The sequence below is a fragment of the Toxorhynchites rutilus genome, chromosome 2 (assembly GCF_029784135.1).
Source record: "Toxorhynchites rutilus septentrionalis strain SRP chromosome 2, ASM2978413v1, whole genome shotgun sequence".
Classification (NCBI taxonomy): Eukaryota; Metazoa; Arthropoda; class Insecta; order Diptera; family Culicidae; genus Toxorhynchites; species Toxorhynchites rutilus.
In genome coordinates this window covers 154,708,469-154,725,928 of record NC_073745.1, presented here as the reverse complement: position 1 = coordinate 154,725,928, position 17,460 = coordinate 154,708,469, and positions in this window count along the sequence as shown.

Below are 17,460 nucleotides of genomic sequence, written 5' to 3'. Positions count from 1 at the left end.
TTTTAAATTGAAGTCTTCGTAGCACATGTTAGTATCGGACTTGACCTAACTTCATAAAATTATTATAATTTTAGATTTAACCCTGAGGTCTCATGTGACACATGCTCAACAATATTACTCTCTCAATATGGGAATGAGGAAAGCTGTTCGTAACCTAGAACTATGAAACTTGTCAACAAAAGATTGCTTTTACGCGTTTATTTTTTTTTTAAATCGTTTATTTTTCCAGGCTCAGTTACATAAGTTTAAAGGAGGCAAACTCTTAACTATTTTTTTAATAGTAAATATTTTTTTTTCTTAATTCTTGGGTTAAAATTTCAGTCCTTCTACCAAAACTCGACATTATAATATCAGATTATTTTCAGACACAATTCTCGTGCAAGATTTTTCATCCACTTGCAAATAACATGTTTCTCCGTTACATGGAATAAATGTTTGATACAGAAAATATGATAGAATGAAGACAGCCCTAAATCTGACAATTCCTTCCTCGAGTTTTTCTTTTATCAACACATTCGGCGATTCATTTTTATTTATATAGATAGAAGACGATACAGTAGTGCGTTTTATCACATTAAAATCCATTTCCACTTTCGAACGAAGATCAATTTCGTTACCGCAAACATCAAATGGACTAACAACGCCAACGTCATGTTTGGTCGAAATATGTGCATTATTTTTATGCGACCCCCTCTATTTTCCAGAGGAGGAAGGGGTGCCATACCATCATAGAAACATTTCTCGTACCTAAAAACACCCACATCCCAAATTTGAATCCATTTGCTTGATTTGTTCTCGAGTTATGCAGAAGTTTGTGTTACGTTTATATGGCAGCCTCATCCCCTTAGAGAAGGGGTAGGTGTGTCGAACCACCATAGAAACGTTTATCTATTCCTAAAACCTCTATATGTAACGTTTGATTCCATTTGTTTGATTAGTTTTCGAGTGGTTCAGCACCCTCCCCCCTCTTTAGAGAGGGGGAAGGAGTGTCAAACCACCATAAAAACATTTATTGCTCCCTGAAACCTCCATATGCCAAATTTGGTTCCATTTGTTTGATTAGTTCTCGAATTATGCAGAAATGTATGTGTACGAAATTAAAGCAAACACTGTAGTCCGGTTTCGGAGGACTTTCTTCGCTGCAATATGCAGCACCAGAAACGCACCGAAATGTACAATTGTACTCGCGTCACTTACTTGAAACGCGTGAACTCAACAGCCGACTGAGACGGCGAGGCGAATAGAAAAATACATTGTGAGATCACACCGAATAAAAAAGACTTTTGTATCGTATGATGATTTATTGGCGAAAGAGAGACTGAGTGTGGAACACATGCGTAATTTATAGTTTCTTGTGCCTATTGTTTTTCGGCACAGCATTTTTGGGGAATTGTTCTCGGACAGTGGTCAGTGACCACATTCGAAAGACAAAATGTCCACGAGTTATGCGATTGTTAATTGTTGACCCACAACTTGTTTCAATAGCTCTAAAATTGCTTAGAAAACAGGTTATTGAAACCGTATGTAAGCTCGCATACGCTCTGGAAATCCATTTTCATAAAATTCGTCGCTATCCGAAGTCGACCAAATTGCTGATCCGCAAGCTACCTTTGCAGCGTTTGGTTTGTGGAATTGCCCAGGACTTCAAAACCGACTTGCGCTTCCATCGTATTCGAGGAGAGTGTGCTATTACTTTAGCATATAATCAACGGCCCTTTTCAGGAACACCAAATTTGATGGATTAGAGTTCAGAAAAGTTTTTGCAGGCTGAATTGAAAGGAGCATTTAGCAAAAATCGTGGTGTCGATGATAATTCGATACCGATGGGCGCCATCGACTATGGATTTGATAATGAAGAATACGGAACATATGACATGATGTAGTGGATATTTCCCCATATCAAAGAAATCACTTTGATGAAAAAAAAGGATGCATTATAAAATTATTTTCGTACGAATGCCGCAACCGTTTGTCATTTCTAATTAATAAATGTTGCATTCGGGTAAACATTCGGGAAAATGTCGCATTGAGGTATTTGTTACATTTGGGTGCCTTTCGAGTATGTGTTACATTCGGGTGAATGTGACCCAACCGATCAAATTACATATTAAAGATGTACCGTTTAAAATCCGCACACAATCCAATTGCCCTAACCTTTGATCTGTTGGGTAAAATCAATTGAAATTTTGCGTAGACATAATCAATGTGTATTCGTTTTCCTCTGTTTATTCAATTATGCAGAAGAAGACAAGGAGTCAACACGAGTATAAAAAGTTGAGATCTACATAAATATAAACCTAAATCAAATAAATCTTTGACTACAGAAATGGAAAATAATAGCTTTCCCTTCGTTGCCACGTTGTCCGGAACATTGTTTGTAGGGGTTGTAATAACTTTATAGCCAGGTGATGTTTATTGAGTATCCTATGGCCATGAGTGCTCTCTTGGGAAGCTCGGGTAGATGTTGTAGTAGATTGATCTCATCGGGTGTATAGGAAAGAGAAAGGAGAATGGGCAAATGCATTCGAGGAAGTGAAGCGGGCTTCTAAGGAAGACATATATGGGGAACATAAAATTAGGATCGCGACTACTCAAGCTCAAGCTATAATCTGATATGCATAAGTATACCCATTCGAATTTCTAAATCAGCAGCCGGTTAAATTCATTAAGCTCATTTTCTAACATAACCAAACAACATGCACGATATTATGACATCCTGGATCACAATTATATAAATTGTAAATAACACAATAAATACGTGAATTGTGTCCGGATTAATTGAACCCCCAATCATATTTTATTCGGCAAATTGTTTAACTTTTTTACTTGAATTTCTGTTCATGTTTCAAGCAAAAAACTGCTGGATAAATTTCCTGTCTAATGCTATGTAACACAACATATGTCGCAATAACGATTTGGAATAATATGCGTTTGAAATTTCCTAATGAATCGTTACATTTTTCGTAGAGAGTACTCCCCCCCCCAACATTCGACTACCGAGCCCAGGACGCGATAGCTGCCTCAACCTCGTGGCCGAGCTGTGATGATTACACTTTTGAGTAGATGAAAAAAATAAAAATCAAATAGCGCAAGGTCGTGAGAAAACGGAGGGTGTGGAAGTGATTCAAACTTCAGGTTTTCTCAAAGTCTCTTCAGTTGTACGCGGAGTGTGTGGACGAGCGTTGTCGTGTTGCAAGATTATTGGCGCCAGGTAGACTATAACATGACAAAATCGACGTCGGAGATGTTTCAGAGACAGCAATTGGACGTTCGCTGCGTGTTTTGTCAGCAACTTAGGCTTTTTCGGGTTGGCAATCACATAGTTTTTTACCCATTAATCCAGAGTAAACTTATCAACAGTATCGTCACAATAAACAGCCTGCAAACGACGACGAATAGCACTAGGATTCACTTTCTCTACAGTGAAAAATTCTCGTTCACATAGCACCAGAAAACGACTCCATACTTCCACTACTCAAAATAAACTGAATACAACACCTTCAAACTAACCAGGTAGTGTAGAGGAGAAATAGTACTTTCACATGCTATTAGTCGCGCTTTTGAAGTTTATTTAGTTCGTCTTCTACAAGCGTGGATGCATTACTTTTCAGCTTATCCTTGTATGTTTGAGAATGAAACACTAAAAAAATCTAATATTTTATTTAGAAATGAAAGTGTATTTAATAGGAGTACCGGTAAGTTTCTTGTTTTTTTTCCAAAAAAATAATGCTTTATTCTGCAAAAATGGTTACAAATTTAATATTCAAAGTATTGCCCATCGCTAGTCTCAACTTTTTCCCATATTTCTGGCAATTCACGGATCCCTTTGCGGAAATAATCGGCTGGTTTGTCGGCTAACCACGAGTCGATCCAATTTTTGACTTCATCAAAATTGGAGAAGTGCTGGTCAACCAGGCCATGTTGCATCGATTAAAAAGATAGTATTCGGACGGACAATATCTGGAGAATATGGTGGGTGGGATAGGACCTCCCATTTCGGCGTTTCTAAGTATGTTTTGACCGCTTTCGCGACATGCGACCGAGCATTGTCGTGCTTTATCGTGTCTTTGCTCGTATTGTGGCCGTTTTTCCTTCAGTGCACGGCTCAAACGCATCAATTTTCGTCGGTAGAGGTCCCCCGTAATGGTTTCATTCGGTTTTAGTAGCTCATAGTACACCACACCCAGCTGGTCCCATCAAATAGACAGCATAACCTTCATGAATATTCCGCGCGGCCGTCGATGTTGATGCATGGCCGGGGTATCCATACGTTGCACGACATTTAGGATTGTCGTAATGGACCCACTTTTCATCGCCAGTAACGATTCGATGCAAAAAAACCCTCACTTTCATGCCGTTGGAACAGTTGTTCGCACGTGAAAAAAAGGTGTTCGGCGTTCGGAGGCTTCAATTCATACGGCATCCAATATCATATGTTTCGGATCATTCCCATTGCTTTTAAACGATCGGATATGGTTTGCTGGGCTACTCCAAGTGTATCTTTCATTTCTATACCGGGGTGTAAAATCAACGTTTCGAAAACGAAAGCGTTACGCCGGAGTCTGAGATTTTGAGCGTAAATAGCTCCTAAACAACTGAACGAAATAGTATGATAAACACTTCGTTTGAAAGATAAAATGTCTACGCGTTATATACTTGTTACTTTTTGATCCAAAAGTTTGTTTTAATAGCCTTAAAATTGCTTTCAAAACAGGCTTTTGAAATCACCAATCGGTATATAAGCGAGCGCCGCTCGGAAATCCACTCAGTTATAATTGAACATTGGAGCATGTTGTCGCTGTTGTGGTGAAGCTAACTTCGTTCATCATGAAAGCGCTGATGAACGGTGTCACCAGTAGCCTGTTTCTGAATCTTAGGCCAGAAGGGAATCCATCAGGAGGAGAGTGATGCCATTGAAAAGGCGACCAATAGAGTATCAGCATCGAAAAACGGTTCCGCTTGAGGCATCGGAGCAGGCGCCACACACACACATACACGCGCAGAACTTTTTTCGTTTGGTTACCATCCAGCATCGAGAAGATTCCGGAAAGATATCATCGTTGCTGAAAAATAACATGCCAGTTTCCCTTGGAATTGAAAATTACATTCAAGCGAAAGAGTTTATTTTAATGTTTTCTATCCATATAATACTGCGACCAAATATATTTGGTTTTATGATATTTCAATCAACTGCGATCAACGTAAGACCACGTCTTTCGGCAATTTATTAGAGCTGCAATGAATATTAAGAAGGAATTCCCGCTTTACGCGCACTGGCAAACGATTACTCAACAATTTCTCAAACGAGAAATGGGTGTTGCGAGAAAGGATGAGCGGACGCAAAAATTTTGTAGACTGATTTGATGCAACAGATATTTTGTCTATTGGAAATGGAATACAAATCATATCACAATGACAGCAATGTATTATGTATTACACAACTTTTGTGTGATTGCTTCTTTGCTAAATATTGTGCCTCTAACGTAACAGTCTCGTTTTCCAAGTCCCCCAAATATTCATTTATTCATTCATTCAGAATTGATTCAGATACAACTAAAAACAAATGATCACTAAATCAACGATAGTCCTACGTCACCCTTGCGGTTATACCACAGAAATAACCCACTTCCTGTTTTGTCTCATATTGACAACACTCCCAGCAAAAACACTCTCGTCGGTACGAAATTCGACTTATTCGAAGTGGCAAAAAACTATGTTGTTTACGCTTCAACTTTTTGACATTTTGATTTTTTGACGCGCAATGACAGCTTTCCTACGAATATCTGGAAATTTGATTCACTGGAATAATGAATCAAGTTACGCCATCTGTTGTAAAACCGAAGAAACTTACCGGTACACCTAATATAATTTCCGGAACTGTCTATATACGTAAAAAAGACGGTCGGGTAATGTCGGGGACATAACCGGAGTGACGTAGGACTATACAAAGGGGACAGCTTTTGTTAAATATATATTTTAAATATATTGTTTTATTTTCTTCTCCTACGTGAATACCTACCTATCTAAACGGACTGGTTATCTCGCAGGCATAGATTACTAGTCGAAAGAACAATTTAAGCCATTATATGAACGTATTTATTCCATGGCATGTCGAGGGAATTTCCAACCCGGGAAGACCCTAGACCGATCGGGAATTGAACCCAATACCTGTCAGTATTAGCCAAGAATTCACAAGGGAATTCCCGCTTTATTAGATCCCCGGCCACGATGCGATCGTTTCCGAGTTCAAGCAGCTGAGCAAACCCAAGCCCAACTCTAGCCGATACTTCAGGCCCATTACTTATCTCAAGGCATGTCAAGAAAATTTCCAACTCGAAAAAATCCTTGACCGATCAGGAATTAAACCCAATACCTATGTCAGCATTAGTCTTGAATTTACAAAGGTATTCCCGCTTCACTAGATACCCGACAACACTCTGCAAATGTGATCGAGACCAGACAGTTGAGCAAACCTAAGCCTAATTCCAACCAATACTTCAGGCCCTACATTCAACCTGGAGTATAAACGTATCGACCAGAATCTGCAATGAGATCTACCACAACACAGAAAAATCTCGATATAATTATCTGTCAAGAAGATGAATTTACGAGTATTCCGGTTGAGCTATCCCTACCTTCCCTCTGGTTTTCACATTATACCCCTTGGAATGCTTCAACTTTTCCGCGAAAAACTGCTTTTGCTTATGTTCGATCTAAAGTATTTTTATGTCTGTCAACGCGCGCGGGCACAAACTATTGCAGACTTCACAACTATTTTATTTTTTAAATTTATTTAAAAACTAAAAATGAAATACAAACAAAATCAATCAATACCATCATCATCAAAGTCTTGAAATGATGGACAACTCGCAAGCAGATCGGTCGAACCTATATTTGATCCGATACAGGTGTTTTTTTTACATCCGTTTCTAGTGTGTATTTTTTCATCTGGTGCGCTGCGAGCGAAGTAAAGCTCATAAAAAGTGGTGCGCTATCGAGACAATCCGGCAGCAAGACACATCATCACACACGCTACACAGCGGCGGCAAGTAGAAGTTTATTTTCCTTTTTCTTCTTCCATCATTCTGTATAGCTTCTGTGCACGATTTACACCATTGTTTAAACTTTGTGTTTACCAAATCGGCAAGCGTTGGCATTAGGGGTGTCCATTTTGATACATCACCGTTGAACTATTATTGGAACTTTTTTCATTTTCAAATACATAATAACAAAAATTGAAATAAATAAAATTTTCAACAATAACTAATATAGTAATATAATTTCTTTTACTAATTTATATTTTCCAAATTATTATATTCTGTTCATATCGAACAGTTGTCTACTTCTTCGTTTTTATTAATATGGCAGAGGGCGGGGAGGATCCCCCATCCACGCCAAAGAATATATCAGATAATGAACCTCCTCCTGAAGAGCAGGAGGATGAAACAGAAGATGAGGAGGAAAATTCTGTTTACGAGATAGAAAGCTCTGAAGATGAGGAAAAAGACGAGAAGCAGGATTTTCGTCTAAAAGAATACCCTGATGGCGCCAAAGGCCCATTTATCGTATACTTTAGACGAAAATCCAAACCTCTTAACGTCATTCGCATCTCAAAAGAGTTGACACAGAAATTTTCCGAAGTTACCGAGATTACTCGGATGGGGCCAGACAAATTACGAGTTGTCGTCTCCAGCAGAACCCAAGCGAATGAAATAACGCGCTGTGATCTCTTTGCGATCGAGTATCGCGTATACGTACCCTGTTGCAACGTTGAAATAGACGGTGTAATAAACGAAAAGGGTTTGACCCGAAAAGAGATACTCGATGGTGTCGGTCGCTTCAAGAACTCTTCACTTAAAAGTGTGAAGATTCTTGCATGCGATCGACTGAAATCTGTGTCACTTAAAAATGACAAACGAGTCCTCAATCGGACAAACTCTTTTCGTGTGACATTTGAGGGTTCCGCCCTTCCTAACTACGTTGCAATAGGTGCACTTCGTTTACCTGTTCGGTTGTTTGTACCCCGGGTAATGAAATGCAACAAATGTATGCAACTCGGTCACACGGCCGCCTATTGTTGCAACAAAAAACGTTGCGCAGATTGTGGAGAGAGCCATGATGAGAATCCTTGCCCGAAAGAGCGCAAGTGTCTTCATTGCGGCGGGACTCCTCATGATCTTACTCAATGCCCGGTGTACATACAACGAGGGGAAAAAATCAAGCGTTCCTTAAAAGAACGTTCCAAGCGGACTTATGCAGAAATGCTTAAGAGTCCCGTTCCAACGACTCAGGACAATCCCTACTCCATTCTGCAGAACGACGAGCCTGTTGCTGACGCTCCCAATGCAGGAAGTTCCGGTACATCGCAGGGTGCCATCAGGAAAAGAAAAATTACTTCTTTTCCATCACTCCCCAGAAAGAAAACCGAAACTTCCCAAGTTGGAATGAAAAATCGAATCGAACGTGCTGAGAATAGACCGAAGCAAGTACCTCCTGGTTTAAGCGGTTCTTCTACGCACCAGGTGTCCTTAGCACTTCCCGGAGCAGCACCCAACACGTCTGCTCCTTTTTCGCGGTCGAGGCAACAGCCACAATCTGGCTTGCTTGCGCTTTCTGACCTGGTGGACAACATTTTAAATGCTTTAAATATAAACGACCCTCTTAAAAGCATAGTTTTATGTTTGCTTCCGATTGTGAGAACATTTTTGAAAGAAAAATGTGGTTTTTTGGCAGCGTTCTTTTCCCTCGATGCCTGATTCAGTGCAAGAGGTCAAGGATTTGACCACTGTAATACAGTGGAATTGCAGAAGCATTATTCCTAAACTAGATCAGTTTAAATTTTTTGTTCACAGCTCTAACTGTGATGTATTTTCTCTCTGTGAAACATGGCTTTCTTCAGCCGATGAGCTGAATTTCCACGATTTCAACATTATTCGCCTCGATCGAAATGACTCGTTTGGTGGCGTACTATTGGGGATTAAAAAATGTCACTCCTTCTATAGAGTCACTCTCCCATCGATGACAGGCATTGAAGTTGTTGCTTGCCAGACACAAATCAATGGCAAAGACCTCTGCATTGCTTCGATATATATCCCTCCCAGAACTACGGTAGGCCGCCATCAGTTCTTTGATACTATCGAGGCAATGCCGGAGCCGCGGGTAATCTTAGGTGATTTTAACTCCCATGGAACAGCATGGGGATCACTCTACGATGATAACCGTGCCACTTTGATTTATGATCTGTGCGACAACTTCAAATTGACAGTTTTGAATACTGGGGAAGCAACCAGAATAGCCAACCCTCCTGCACGGGCAAGCATGCTAGACATATCTCTATGCTCTTCTTCGTTATCCCTGGATTGCATGTGGAAGGTAATCCAAGATCCCCACGGTAGTGATCACCTACCAATAATTTTATCGATCGCTAATGAATCAAGCTCTCGTGAGTCAGTCAATATTTCGTATGACCTCACGAAGAATATTGACTGGAGAACATTTGCGGAAATAATATCTGAAGCAATTGTTTCAATGCATGAACTTCCTCCACTCGAAGAGTATAACTTTATATCGAGTTTGATTTACGAAAGCGCACTTCAAGCTCAAAAGAAACGTGTACCGGCTACCACTTTCCGACGTCGTCCTCCATCACTTTGGTGGGACAAGGAGTGTTCAAAGGTCTACCTTGAAAAATCATCCGCTTTCAAAAAATTCAGGAAAACTGGATTAGTGGAATGGTTTCTAAAGTACCAAGCTCTAGAAGCCAAACTAAAAGGTTTGATTAAAGCAAAAAAGCGTGGATATTGGCGGAAGTTCGTCAATGGTTTGTCAAGGGAGACCGCTATGAGCACTCTTTGGAATACGGCTAGGAAAATGCGTGGCTGGAACCATACAAACGAAAGTGAGGAATACTCTGACCGTTGGATTTTTAACTTTGCAAGGAAGGTTTGCCCCGACACCGTTCCTGCACAAAACGTCGTACGCGACATTCCACTTCAAAGCGATTATGAGAATTTTTCGATGGTGGAATTCTCAATTGCCCTTCTCTCATGTAACAATTCAGCTCCGGGGTCGGACAAGATTAAATTCAACTTGTTGAAGAATCTTCCCGACTTGGCAAAACAGCGTTTGCTGAACTTGTTCAACAAGTTTCTGGAGCTGAATATTGTCCCGCATGACTGGAGACAAGTGAGAGTGATAGCCATACGGAAACCCAACAAACCGGCTAGCGATCACAACTCGTATAGGCCGATTTCAATGTTATCCTGTATTCGTAAATTGTTAGAGAAAATGATTCTACTTCGTTTGGACAAGTGGGTCGAAACAAACAATTTGCTGTCAAATACGCAGTTTGGCTTCCGCCGAGGTAGAGGGACAAATGATTGTCTCGCTCTGCTATCTTCTGAAATCCAAATCGCATTTGCTCGCAAAGAACAAATGGCTTCCGTTTTTCTCGATATCAAAGGGGCATTTGATTCAGTTTCCATGGAAATTCTCTCAGAGAAGCTTCATAATCGTGGACTTTCACCAATTCTTAACAATTTCCTGTACAATTTACTGTCAGAAAAGCACATGATTTTCTCTCATGGCAGCTCGAAATCTTCTCGTTACAGTTTTATGGGCCTACCACAAGGCTCCTGCCTAAGCCCCCTCTTGTACAGTTTTTACGTCAATGATATGGATGATTGTCTAACTAGAGACTGCACGCTGAGACAACTTGCAGACGATGGAGTTATTTCCATCACGGGTACTAATCCCGTCGTTCTGCAAAAGTCGTTGCAAGATACCCTGAACAATCTGTTCACGTGGGCCCTCAAGCTGGGTATCGAATTCTCTACGGAGAAAACTGAAATGGTCGTTTTTTCTAGGAAGCACGAACCCGCCCAATTCCAGCTTCACCTATCCGGCAAAACGATCCAACACTCTATGTTTTTCAAATACCTGGGTGTATATTTTGATTCTAAGTGAACCTGGGGGAGACACATTGCGTATTTGAAACAGAAATGCCAGCAAAGAATCAATTTTCTCCAAACAATTACCGGAACATGGTGGGGTGCTCATCCAGGAGACCTCATTCAGTTGTACAAAACAACGATATTATCAGTGTTAGAATATGGCAGTTTTTGCTTCCGATCAGCTGCCAGGATTCATATTCTCAAGCTGGAGAGAATACAATATCGTTGCTTGCGTATAGCCATGGGGTGTTTGCATTCGACACATACGATGAGTCTCGAAGTTTTGGCAGGAGTACCCCCGCTTACTCTTCGGTTCACAGAATTATCCTACAGATTTCTCATCCGTTGCAAGATCATGAATCCATTGGTGATTGATAACTTCGAAAATCTACTCCAACTGACTCCTCAGTCAAGTTTTATGTCTATATACCATGAGTACCTTACCCACGACGTGCACCCTTCACCAGGCATCTCCAACCAAGTTTGCTTCCCATACTTCTGCAATTCCTCTGTCATTTTTGATCTGTCCATGCGACAAAAAATCCATGGAATACCAGATCACCTATGCTCCAATGTTATTCCGTCGATATTTTCGGAAAAATATGGGAAAGTTGGATCTGATAAAATGTTCTTTACTGACGGTTCATTCATAAACGAGTCCACTGGCTTCGGCATCTTCAATGAAAATTCCAGTGCCTCTTTCAAACTCAAAGATCCTTGTTCCGTGTATGTCGCTGAACTGGGTGCGATATATTACGCATTAGGGATCATTGAAACATTGCCCATCGACCACTATTTTATTTTTTCAGACAGTCTCAGCTCAATAGAGGCAATCCGCTCAATGAAGGTTGATAAACGCTCATCTTATTTCCTAACTAGAATAAGACAACTATTGAGTGTTTTGGTCGAAAAATTATTCAAGATTACCTTAGTATGGGTTCCCTCTCATTGCTCGATTCCGGGGAATGAGAAAGCGGACTCGCTAGCTAAGGTGGGCGCTTTAGAAGGCACACTTTTTGAAAGGCAAATTGCTTATAATGAATTTTTCCACATTCCTCGTAAGTATACGCTCGTAAGTTGGCAGCGCATGTGGAGTGGTGATGAGTTCGGTCGTTGGTTACACACGATTATCCCTAAGGTCTCGACGAGTGCATGGTTCAAGGGATTGAATGTAGGTCGTGATTTCATTCGCGTGATATCTCGGCTTATGTGCAATCACAACAACCTAAACGCGCATCTCTATCGCATTGGGCTCGCAGCAAACAATCTTTGTGATTGTGGCGATGGCTACCACGACATCGAGCATGTTGTCTGGTCGTGTATCCGGTTCCATGCTGCTCGCTCTCAGCTCTCTAGAGCACTGAGAGCACAAGGCAGACAATCGGATATCCCCGTCCGGGATATCTTAGGTAGCCGGGATCCTGATCTTCTGCTTCATCTATACCTGTTCCTCAGAAACGCCGATGTCAACGTTTAATGATGTTTCCTTCGTTGTGTCCCCGTTTCATATCCCTCCTATCCGATCGATAAACTTTTACTTAGTCGCGGCAATACATACACACACTCTTTACAGATGCACGGGCCGAAGGTTGTGCAGTCCACTGATTATTCAACAAGAGCCAAAGATTGTACCGCTCATGACAACTCTACACGAGCTGATGATTGCGCCGCCATTCTATCCTGGATTCCTTGAGTCGAGAAAGACGCACCACGCTAGATATGGGGTACAGACTAGGGGGGCGTTGCTGATTAATGGTCAGTTGCATCCCAATAGGAAGTATCCCGTGTCGGGCACACGTACAGAGCATCGAAGACTGCGACATACCAATTATGAGAACACTTGTAATACTAACCTCGAGTCAACCGCGAGTAATCGGTTACATATTACTAACATAGTCTAAGCAAACATTGTCAAAATATTGAACTCCCGGCCCCGTTAGGCTGACGCCATATGAGCCTTAATAAAATATATATTTTGGATAAAAAAAAAAAAAAAAAGTCTTGAAATAAAACAAAATAAAATTTAAAGAGAAATACACAAACACAGAAGACAATATTTCAAAATATGAAATCATGATGATGATACCCTTACAAAAGCTTGAGATGAACGAGTTCTCTTGTTAATAATTATTATGAAGAAATTTATGATAAAACAGACTGTTTATGTCACAAGCATAGATTCCCATTCGAAAGAGCAACTTAAATCATCATCTGGACCTATTTATTCCATGGCATGTCGAGTGAATTTCCAACCCGGGAATACCCTAGACCGATCGGGAATTGAACCCAATACCTATGTCAGCATTAGCCTTGAATTTACAAAGGAATTTACTTTACTAGATACCCGACAACGACCTGCTAATGCGGTCATTTTCGAGACCAGATAGCTGGACAAACCTAAGCCTAATTCCAGCCGATACTTCAGGCCCTACATTCAACCCAGGGTGTAACGTGTCAACCTGACTCTGCAATGAGATCCGCCACAACACAGAAAAATCTCGTTATAATCTCGTTAATTATCAGTTGAGAAGATGAATTTACGAGTATTCTGGTTGAGCTATCCCTAGCTTCATTCTGGTTCCCACATTAAGCCCATTGGAATGTTTTTTTTTACGTTAATCGAGAGAAATTGCTTTTACTTGTGTTGAATCTCCTGCTTCTTTGCGTCTGTCACAGCGCGTGGGCTCAAACTATTGTTTGAAGTTAAATTTGGGTCTACGACTGAAGGAAAAGAATATATTGCAAAACTAAACAAATAATTAACATACCATCATCATCATAGTCTTAAGATAAGAAACACAAATATCCGTTATAACTTCGTCATCTTACACACTAACATTGATTACCATTGCATACTGGGTTAAAAATCTAGATCATGTTTCAAAAACTCTTTACAAATACTACGGAACGTTCGAAGGCTTGTTGCTATCTTTGCTTCATTTGGTGATGTGTTGTATAGTCTATATCCTTTATAAAAAGTGATTTTTGGGTACATGACATTCGAAAGTTCATGGTTCTGAGGTCGTTTGCTTGTCTTGTGTTATATCGATGCATGTCTCTTCCATACGCTATGGTGTTTTGTAAATAATTCGGTGTCATCCCGTTAGTCATCTTATGTATGAACGTAAGCGTGCAATATTTAATACGCTGTCCCACTGACATCCATTGCAGGCAATCGAGCATAAATTTCCGTGGAGTTAGTCGATCACATCTCAATATCAGGCGCATTGCCTTATTTTGCACAATTTGCATTCTTTGCATTTGCCTCTTATTCGCGAGAAATAGCACAGATGCACAATAATCAAAATGTGGAGTGATCAGCGCTTTGTAGATCGTGATTTTACTTTCAAAAGTCAAGAATCGATTTATTCTACAAAGCACTCCATATTTTTGAGCTGCCTTCTTTATAGTATAGTTAATATACAGCAGCAGACCTCTTCGCTACGTTCTTTGAAAGTGTATTCAGCAAAGGATCCCCGGTACAACGCCATGATTGTTACGCTCATCTGCCGTCTTATGATATCGACCTTCCTGATCATTTTTCCACATCCGAAGTTCTAAAGGCTCTTGAGGATCTAGACGTTAAGAAAGGTTCTGGTTCGGATGGCATTCCGCCATTGCTCTTGAAGAAATGTAGTGCTACACTAGCAGCACCAATTTCGTATATATTCAATCGCTCACTACAAGATCGGATATTTCCATCGGCATGGAAAATGGCAATCATTGTACCAATCCACAAAACTGGCAACTGTAACCGCGTTTCAAACTATCGAGGTGTTTCTTTACTTTGCAGCCTCAGCAAAGTTTTTGAAAAATTGGTGCACAACGTTCTCTATAACGCAGTCTCGCCATTCATCTCTGAAAACCAACATGGTTTCATGAAGCACCGGTCAACAACTACAAACTTGATGTGTTACGTATCCACCCTGACTCGCGAGATGGAATCAAGAAAACAGATTGACTCTATATATATATCGATTTTGCTAAAGCATTCGATACTATACCACACATCCTCGTTGTTGACAAAATGAAGCGCATGGGCTTCCCGGGATGGATCACGGAGTGGATTTATTCGTACTTGACATCCGCTTCTATAATGGTTAATTCTGCCTACTCTCGATCATTGTGCATTTCATCCGGCGTACCTCAAGGCAGTGTTCTTGGTCCGCTGATTTTCAACATCTTTGTGAACGACCTGGGAATCCTGCTGTCATCGTTCAACCTCTCTTCCGCGGATGATTTGAAACTATTTCGTATTGTCTCATCTTCCATGGACTTCGCAGCCTTACAGAACGATTTAAATGTGATAATAACATGGTGTGACAATAATGGTATGCGGGTTAATAGTGACAAATGTACCTTCACTCGTGGCACTAATCCGCTCAATTGTCGATACTTGCTGGGGCTTGATCCTGTTGAACGAGTGCAGACAGTGTGTGATCTGGGCGTTAAATTCGATTCCAAGCTTAGTTTTAATGAGCACATAGGTACAATCGCCGCCAAGGCATTTTTGGTATTGGGATTCATTCGTCGACATGCCTCTAGCTTCACTGATATTTATGCTCTCAAGACGTTGTATTGCTCGTTGGTACGTAGTATATTGGAATATGCCGCTCCGATTTGGTGTCCGTATCAGGTAACGCAAATTCTCGCGATTGAAAAGGTACAACATTTTTTTATTAGATTTGCTTTGCGGGAGCTACCATGGAGGGATCCAGAGAATCTACCACATTATTCAGATCGATGTCAGCTTATTAGTTTAGAGACTTTGTCTGCCAGACGTACAAATCAGCGACGATTGTTCGTATTCGACTTAGTGCAAGGTAATATTGATTGTCCCGCCCTGCTCGAACGAATTCCGTTTTACGTTCCTCCCAGACGACTACGTTACTCGCCGTTATTGGCTATCCCTTCCCACAGAACTAACTACGGTCATAATAGTCCTTTCGACTCGTGTCTCCGCGTGTTCATTGAAGTAGGGGAAGATTTTGATCTAACAATGTCGAAACATGAATTTATTAGTAAAATTAGGAGATAAAATGAGAAATATTCAACCAGTCTGTACGAAATAAGCGAAGACGGTGTAAATAAATAAATAAATAAATAATATTTTCTTCGAAGTGCAGCATTTCGTCAAGAATAACGCCAAGATATTTGATCGATGATGCTCTTTCTACCGTTTGTCTATCAATATTTATACTAAGACCTTCACTGCCAAAATTGCGTGTCGATACTACCATGTACTTTGTTTTGTTTATGTTTAACTTTAGTTTTTTCCATTTCAACCATTCGTCTAAGTTTTGCAGGTCATGGTTCATCTTTGTGTAGCAATCTTGCAATGTCTCAGCTACAACGAATATTACAGTGTCGTCAGCAAATAAGTTTACGTCACTGTCATTTAGCACCTGTTTGATGTCATTGATATAAAGCAAGAAAAGTAGTGGGGCCGCTTATCGAACACTTCCTTGAGGCACACCCAGATTCACTGGTCCCGCCGATGATTTACTGTCCCTGTAAATAGTGATTTGTGTTCGTCCGTTCAGGTAACTTTCAAACCATTTGAATGCAGGTCCAGTAACATTGTAATTGTAAAGCAAATTTAGTAATTTTATTCGATCTATTGTTTCAAAAGCCCTTTTTAGGTCAATAAATACGGCTAATACTATCTTCTTCGCTTCTATAGCCTGTTTCCACTTCAGGAGCAACAAATTGAGAGCCGTTTCGCAAGAGTGGTTTTTTCTGAACCCAGACTGTTCATCCACCAGTATTCCATTTTTCGTTATATGTTCCAACAATTGATCTTTAATTACAATCCCGAGAACCTTTTCGTATAATGGCAACATATTAACTGGTCTACGGTCTTCTGGTTTGGATGATTACGTCCACGATGCCGATGCCGTACAATCACACGGGTTTACGGTTTGAAAGAAAATAAGATATTTTTTTGGGGTCCGCGTGTTTTATACTCTAGCGGTACACACTCACAGGATAGAGACAAATCGGCAGACTCAGCCAGAGGGGCGAGTCCAACGAGACGAACGAATGAGTGTTAAAAGGGAGCGATGGCAAAAAAAAATACATTCATTACGATTTGTTCGCTCGTTGGATTCACATGCAGGCTAAAAAGGGTCCTTTTCAGGATCACAAAATTATCTTCAATCTAAAGAGTTTATTGTTTTGTTATCACTCGATATCTCCATCTTGTTCGGCTAAACCTTCCTGTTTAGCGATTTGTTGCCACTCGCCACAGCTTTCACAGTTGGAAAATTTCTTCCCATCCAGCTTTGTGACATGTTGTACAGTAAATTACATTCAATGCGTCGTGCCGAAGCGCCACTCAGTGTCGCATTGGAGGCGATTTTATCCTGTAATTGAACATTTGCGATGACAGTGGTACAGTGTCGACTTTCAATGTGGGGTCATAATTTGGATCTCTATGTTTACAAAAATGTCCAACTAAATAAGTCGCATTACATGTCCGTCCAATTAGCTAAATGTCGAACTAATT